The following is a 7,999-nucleotide window of genomic DNA, read 5'->3' as shown; positions in this document are numbered from 1 at the left end:
CTATGGTGTATCCGTACCATGGAACACTACTCAGCAGTAAAAAGGAATGAACTATATCAATACACTAACAACTTGGATGAATCTTGGAGGAATTATGCTGAGTAAAAAAAGCCAGTCTCAAAAAAGATGACATACTAGATGATTCCATTTATATAGCATTCTTGAGAAGACAGAGATGGAGAACAGATTAGGAATGGGAACAGGAAGGGAAGTAGGTGTGGTTATAAAAGGACAGTGTGAGGACCCTTATGGTGATGGGAATGTTCTGTATGTTGACTATGTCAGTGTCAGTATCTTGGTTGTGATATTTTACTACAACTTTGTAAGTTATTACCAAGGGGAAAAGTAGCTGAAAAGTATGGGAGATCTCTCTGTATTCTTTGTTATAATTGCATTGAATCTACAATTATCTCACAATAAGAAGTTCAGTGTAAAAAAATGAGGGACTGAAAGCACTTGATTAATTATGAGAGATACAGTGGGCTGAACCCCTACTCTGGTACAGTAACTTAAGTTTTCACAGCAGCTTCGTGAAGTAGATGGATGTGACGTCACCATTTTACAGGGAAGGAAACGGGCTCAGAGAGGTTAAGGGACTTGTTTGAAGACTCACAGCTGGCAGGTGGTAGAGGTGGGACACAAACCTGAGAGTGTCTGGCCCCAAACCCTGAGTTCTTTCCTCTAGACATGCATCTCTGAGTTTGTGCGGGTTGAATGCTGGGCAGAGCCAGGAAGCTCACTTCCCTCATGCACAGTCACATGATGTCTGACCACTTAGTTGGGCCCTGTGGATGACCTCTTAAGTGACTGACAGCTCTGTAGGGGAGAGGTGGCTGAGAGTAAACCTAGGCTTCCCACCTGGCTGCTCCTAAGTGACCTGCTGACCTCAGGAGTCATGACCCCCTCCCCACCCCACTCCTTTGCCTTATGCGAGGATGTTGCAGTATTGGTGTTATTATACCAGCTTTACAAGTGGGAAGACTGAGGCACAGGATGGAAAAGGAACTGGCATTGTTCCAGGTGGAGGTGTAGTCCTTCCCACCTCTAGCATCCTGTGGTGGTGATTATAGTTCCTTTGATTTGTCTTGCACAGCTGCTGTTTTCAAGGGTGTCTTCTGCCCCGTGATGTGGTGGTCAAGGGCACAGATTCTGCAGCAAGGTCCGGCAATGCTGAAGTGGAGTCCTTGCCTTGCACATCACCAGACTGTGAGCTGGGGCAAGTGATTTCTCTTTTTCAAGCCTCACTTTCCTCATCTGAGAAATGGGGATAATAATGAGGACTAAATAAGAAAACATAACACACTGTAGGAAACAAAAACCACTGGCAGTATCTGAGGTCTAATTGGGAACTCTGATCTATCTGCCTTGAGGTTCAGAGCTCTGAGCAGAGTATGCCGAAAGGAGCAAAGCCCCCTTCCTGAATTATATGCCCTGACATGGCTCCCTGGGGCATGTGATCTCCTGGACCTGAGTTCTGCTTAGCTGTTGGTTTCCTGAGCAGCATGGCACATGCTATATTAGAGGACATCCAGGGGGCCCGGGAGGCTTTCTGCAGGAGGCAGCACCTAAGCTGAGAGCTGAAAGATGACTGGGCTTTTGCCAGGTGAGTGGGAAGCAGAGGATGGAAGGACATTTCAGGGAGAGGGAACAACAGGTACAAAGTCTCAGAGGTTAGAGTGTGCAGGTGCTTTTGGGGAACTGTAACCAGGATGGTAATACTTTAACATTAAACAGGCATAAAGCAGAACCCAGTCACTCTGGCCCTCAGTATCTTTTTCTGTTAAGACAGCCCAGAGTAGGCTAGAAGGATCCCAGGGGGACTCATAGGTGGGTAAGGAATTTGGACTGCATCTTGAGGATGATGGGGAGCCATGGAGGGTTTTGAGCAAAGGAGTGGTGCAGATAGACTTATATTTGAGAAAAGTGGTTCTGGCAGCTGTGTGGAGTGGAGGGGGGCAGAGGCGAGCCTCCAAGTGGAGGGTACTGCAGCATCTTGGTGAGCGATCACTGGGGACTGGAGCAGAGTCGTGGGAGTGGACTTGGATAGAAGTGGATAGATTCAGGACATTGGTGAATGTCTGATGGGAAAGTGACAGAGCTTGGCAAGGGGCCAGATAAGGGGGCATTTTGGGAGAGCTGGATTTCTGACTTGGGTTCTGGGCTGGGCCACTTGGGGGAGGCCCCTTTACCTCTCTGTTCCACGGTCTCCTCTGTAACATAGGGGTGATTTCCCCCTTCCCCATCTCTTGGCATCCTTGGCTTCAGTGAGTGTCAAATGAAAAGATCCCTGAGCCAGCGCCTTACAGGGAACAGCAAAACCCCCGAACCCCCACCCCCACCCAGAGCTCGTGAGTATTCCCAGGGGGACAAGGCCCCTGGTGTTCAAGATAGAACTCTCTTATTTAGTCCAGTGGTGTTTCAGAGGTGCCACAGTCTAATCTGCTTAACACAGATACCGACTACTGGTTTTCTTTCCTTTTCCTTTTCCTTTTCCCAAACTAGTAAAGACTAGTTTGGGGCTCTCTTCCCTTCTCTCGCTTATCTCAGGGGAGGTGCTGAGAAACAGTGCCATCACCAAACTGAAGGTTCCAAAACAAGCATCAGCATTTATGGAGCTCCTACTGTGTGCCAAGGCCTCTCTGTATGTTACCACCTTCTTTGTCTTCTGGGTTAGGGGCACGGGTGATGGACTCCAACAAACTGGGGTCTATGTCCGGCTGTGCCATGTCCTGGCTAATTGGAGCCACTTGCAGCCTCAATTTGCACACCAGTGTAAGGGGTCACTCTTTTAGACTCACCTGGGAAGGTTGCCAAAAGAGTCAGTGAGTCCACTCCAGCCAGGGGCAGGGCGACTGGGTACAGTGCTGGAACAGAGAATGGCCTCGGTAAGAGGCAGCTGGCAATAAATAATTCTGGGAGGTTGGCCTCCTGTTACTGTTCAGGGAGGGAAGTGATATTTACAGCACGAAAGCTGCCAAGGTAAATTTCCTGACTCAGCCATGCCCTTTCCACGAAGGTCTGGAGGAGACACAGCTGGGGTCATTGCTGGCCAAGGTCAAGTGTAACCGGATGGCCTGTACTCCCTGTGCAGCCCCTCTAGTACAGGGAGAAACTCCATGGGGCCATTGAGGGATACAGGATTGGGCCACCTCATCTTGGTAGCCCAACTGACAGGGCCCATTTTGATTTTTTACCCCAGCCAGCCTGGAACTTTCCCAAAGCCCAGACAATTGTCACCCATGGTTTTATGCACTTTTCATAGAATAGCATTATATTAGTTTCCTAGGGCTACCATGACAAATTACCACCAGCTGGGTGGCTTAAAACAACAGAGATTTGTTGTCTCACGGTTCTGGAGGCCAGAAGTTTGAAATCAGGGTGTCAGCAGGGCCACGCTCCCTCTGAAGGCTCTAAGGGAGGATCCTTCCTCATCCCTTTCAGCTTTTGGTGGTGGCTGGCAGTCCTTGGTGCTCCTTGGCTTGCAGTTGTGTCACTCCGATCTCAGCCTCCATTGTCACATGGCTGTCCTTTCTCTGTGTGTCCTCTCCTCTTCTTATAAGGACAATAGTCATTGGATTTGGGGTTCACCCTAATCCAGTATGACCTCATCTTTCTAATTACATCTGCAAAGACCCTTTTTCCCAATCAGGTCATAATCGGAGGTTCTGGCTGTAGTCGGGACATGAATTTGTGTGTGGGCGTGGGGAACGCTCTTCAGCTCAGTACAGACGTTTTCAGAAAATGCTGCAAGCACGTGTCCTTCTCACTGTGAGCTTTGTTAGGAGTTCTTTGGGGAAGTGGGAAGGGGGTGTGGGGATGACTCCCTCAACCGTGGGCAGGAAAAAGGGCTCCAAGTGTTAGTCTTAAATGCTGCCGGAAAAAACTGAGACTTGGGGTCTTTACTGCTTTTGGGAGGAGGAGCAGAGGCTGAGCTAAGGTCTGCGGTTGTTCGAGTTTCCTTGGTTTTTGAAAACTTGGTTTTCCCTGAGCCTCAGTTTTCCTCTCTGTAAATTGGGGATAATAACAGCACCTTCCCTTCGAGGTGGTTGTGAAGACATCACGTAAGGATTTTAATGCTAGAGACTCGTGAGTCCAGGGTCTTATTGTTTGGACAGAGAATCTGGGACTGAGAGGACAGCCATGACTTGAAGTTACAAGCTTAGAATCAGGGCTGGATGTGGTGCTCCAAGAACAGTGCTCTCTCCTCTCAAATCCAGCCTGGGTTCCTGCCAGCGATTGGATAGGAGGGTCTGAGCCCTTTATCGTAAAACTAATGAATGTGTATTTAGAAGCTAATCTTCACAGTGATCCTGTGCATTGGAGACTGCTGCCGTCCCCATTTTACAGATAAGGAAACTGAGGCTCCTGGAGGTTTAAGCCTGCCCAAGGCCACGCAGCTGTAGGTGGTGGAGCTGAGATTTGAATGCAGGTATGTCCAAGTCCACTTCTCTGGTTCCATCTCCCTTCCTTAGGCTCCTCCATGCCTCGGTTTCCCCATCTGTAAAATGGCATCTCCTCCGGGTTCCTGACTCCAGCAGAATTGTGCTGAGTACAAGGCCCAGAGCGTTACATAACCCTGGTTTGCTCAGGAGGGTGTCTCAGCTTCCCTGTCTCCTGTCCCACACACCACAGCCACTTGAGATTTTCACACAGACAGGAACTGTTTGTGGGGTGGTGAGCAAGTGAGAGAGAGAGAGAGAGAGAGAGAGAGAGAGAGAGTGTGTGTGTGTGTGTGTGTGTGTGTGTGTTTGCAACAAATATTTTATAATAGACAAGCCTTGTCTGCCACTTCTAAAAGTAGTGGGGGGAAAAAAACCCCACTTTGACAAAGTAAAAATAACCCAAAGCCTGAGTCACTGAAGTCACTGAACTCAGCCAGAAGTGGCTGCTCTGAGCTTGGCTGCTTCTGCTTGCCCAGAGGCAGTGGGTCAAGGGCCAGAGGTTTGGGGGATGGACACCTGGGCTTTTAGGGGGAAAGTGCCAATGGTTAGTTTGTGGGTGTTATGCCTGTCCATCTATGTTTTTGTTTTTTTTTTTCCTGCAGGAGGAAATGTCTCCTTAAAATGCTCCTTATTCTCTCTCTTAAAAGTGACTTGACAGTTGATAATTTTGCCCTAGTGACGGACACCTTAGAACTTTCATTTCTCGGAGGCCAAACATTGATGTTGTGTGAAATGGGAGCTTGGCGGAGCCTTTGTGCGGATCTCGAGCTTCCTGAAAAATTTATTTACTGTGACTGTGATCTGCAGAGCGAATTGATGTTTGTCTGTAGTCATTTGCACCAGCAAGGAGGGGAAAATGCATGACTGCACTTTCCTTGGAAGACTTGCAAGGCTGTTTAAATAAGTAGCTAATAGCAAACTTTCAATAGCAGACAGGCAGCTTGATGGACATGGTACAGTATATTATTAACCATAAGCAGGCTTAATCTTTCCCCCATGTTTTAGGGGAAACTTTATAACCTTCTGGCCAAGGAATTCATGAGAACCAGGTATTTGAAGCTGAGCAAAATTATCCTGGCTGTTCCAGTGGCAGAATCAATAATTCCAAGAGACACGTGAAAGAGGCGAAGCAGAGGCTCTGTCTGGGGCCCACGTGAGCTGCCCCAGCCTCCTCCTTGTGGCTGGGAGGTCAGGAGAAGGGGGGGCCTGAGCTGGCAGGAGGAGGTGAGGGTCATACCAGGAGCCTGGCTTTTCCACCAGGAAAGTAACTTTTGCTGTTGCCTCCTGCTTGGAGGGTCTGTGGGGACAGGGAACAGGGATATGTGTCTTCCTGCTGGGCCCTGGTTATAGTGCCTGACCCTTTGGTGGCACCCACCATTTTAAGCAATAGAAAGAATTGACGTGATTGTCCAGCGAATGTCTGTCTTGCCCCTCAGAACCAGAAGTTTTTGCAGCCTGGAAAGCATCATGTTTAACCAGGAGGGCTCTCTTGATCTCTGAGAGAAGGTAGACTCTCTTTGTTATAAAGTCTCCCCTCAGTTCCTTACCTGACGCTTGCCGCCCTTGGGAGTGAGGGAAACTTCTGTGTCTGTCTTTCCCCCGTTAGCTGGTCACCTGCAAGGGTGCGGGGACTCATCATGTTCCCTGTAGTCTCCCCAGCCACTCTCTGGAGTCTCTTAAAGGCTCAGCAACTGTTTGTTGAATGACTGGCATGGATTTTGTTCGGAAGGAGACAGCTGTGGCTAAGAGCATGAAGGTCAGGTAACCTTGGGATTAAATTCTGGTCTGTTAACTGCTGTCTTCAGGCAAGTGGCTTGCCTTCTCTGGGTCTTTGTTTCCTAGTCTGGAAAATAGGATAATGGAGGAAGTGCCTTCACCATGTTAAATGTTACCTCGTTCGTAAAATAAGTGGAATGCTACCTTCCTGAAGGGCTGTACTGAGGAGTAAATGAGAGAATGCTAGTGGAGGACCCAGCATAAGGTCCAGCATAAAGCTGGTGTTCAGTAAGTTAGAGCTGTTACTATTATTAATGTTTGATTGATATTACTATTATTATTATTGCTCTCCATGACCCCAGGGAACTCACAACCTCTGTTTTGTCTGCTTTGAACACTATTGCCCCCTTTCAAGATCTTGAAGCCATAATAGGGGACACACTACTCCAGACCTGTGCAGAGTCAGGAAATGCTGGTCTAAAGCGTTTGACACTGAAACTGGGCTGGAGGGAACCCCCACACACAAATCGTGGCGGCTCTGGTGGGTCTGTTCTGTGCTGGAGCCGTGAGCTGCCCCCAGGGTGCCGGACCTGAGCTCCCACCCCACCCTTTCCTCCAGCAAGGGTGCAGGGGCCGGGAAGTTTCACAACCCCCAAAGCCAAATAGAGCTAGCAGTGAATCAGGGGCAGGAGACAGTTTGAGGGGCTCGACCACACCTGATAAGAGTGTCTCATGGATGAGTGACAGCCCCTGAATTATCCGTGCCACTGAGCCTCGCCTCACAGTGTGGAGAGCCAAGAGCTGCCTGACACTCAGAGCTTTATCATCACCAGAGCCAGAGCCTGGTTTACATTCCCGCAGCTGCCCAGAAGGTCCAAAGTGGAACCTCTCTGGGTATGGGGAGGTGGGACCATGGTCTCAAGTTCCCCAGCTGCCTGGGCCAAGGCTCTTTGTCCTCCCTGGGCTGCTCTCTTCCCCTCTGGCCTTTCTTCCTGCTCTTCAGAAGCCAGTTGGGTTTGCCCAAAATATCACCATAATGACCCTTATGCATGGAGCAGAGTGGGAGGCCAGACCCCGTGTTGGGTACTCCCTGTGTGGGATCTCAGGAGCTTTTATTACTTACATTTTTGAGATGAGGAAACTGAGGCTCAGAGAGAGAAAGTCAGTTGCCTGAGGCCACACAGCCTTCCTCTCACCTGTCCCTCTTCCCAGTTTAGTTGTGTCTCCAGCCTCCTCTTTCCCTTCAGAAAGCAGGGGCAGCTCAGCCATTGGGCAGGTGTATGAGTGGAGCTGGAATTGTCCAAGAGACCCAGCCAGACGAGGGTAGATGTTGGCCGCAAGATAAAGTGTTAAGCCCTAAAAGTAGGGTCTTGCCAACCCATGTGGCAGAGCCCAGCACCCCTAGGGACCCTGTGCTGAGGGTCTTTCCTGTCCCTTCCTCAGAGTCCCACCTGTCTTTAAAAGAACACATAGCCTACCTCATGCTAACCCTGTCCTGACTGCTGACAGGAGCCCAAGGAAGGTGATGTGGGAGCCTCAGACCTGTGGGAGTCCCCTGAGACCCACAAGGTAGCCTTGGAATGAAGACCCACATTGTTCTGGATGGATCATGTACTCAGATACTCAGGTGCCTCTCTTGGGGTGGTGAGCCCTGTCATCTCCCCCACTTCCTGTGTCATTTCTGGTAGGAGGGCCTTCCTTCCTCTGCTCGCATGCTCACCCTCAAGCGTTCCACCTTCAGACTGGAGCATGGGGAGCTGCAGAGGAAGCTGAGGCATCTGGATCTTTCCTTTTGGCTTGATTTATTAGAAACAAACTAATACAAGAGCTTAGAGCAAGGC

This window comes from Aethalodelphis obliquidens, unplaced genomic scaffold (genome assembly GCF_003676395.1).
Source record: "Aethalodelphis obliquidens isolate GAN/ISIS:26980383/991018 unplaced genomic scaffold, ASM367639v1 scaffold28, whole genome shotgun sequence".
In the NCBI taxonomy this organism is placed as follows: domain Eukaryota; kingdom Metazoa; phylum Chordata; class Mammalia; order Artiodactyla; family Delphinidae; genus Aethalodelphis; species Aethalodelphis obliquidens.
The sequence above is the reverse complement of the archived record's forward strand: the minus strand, read 5'-3'. Positions refer to the sequence as shown.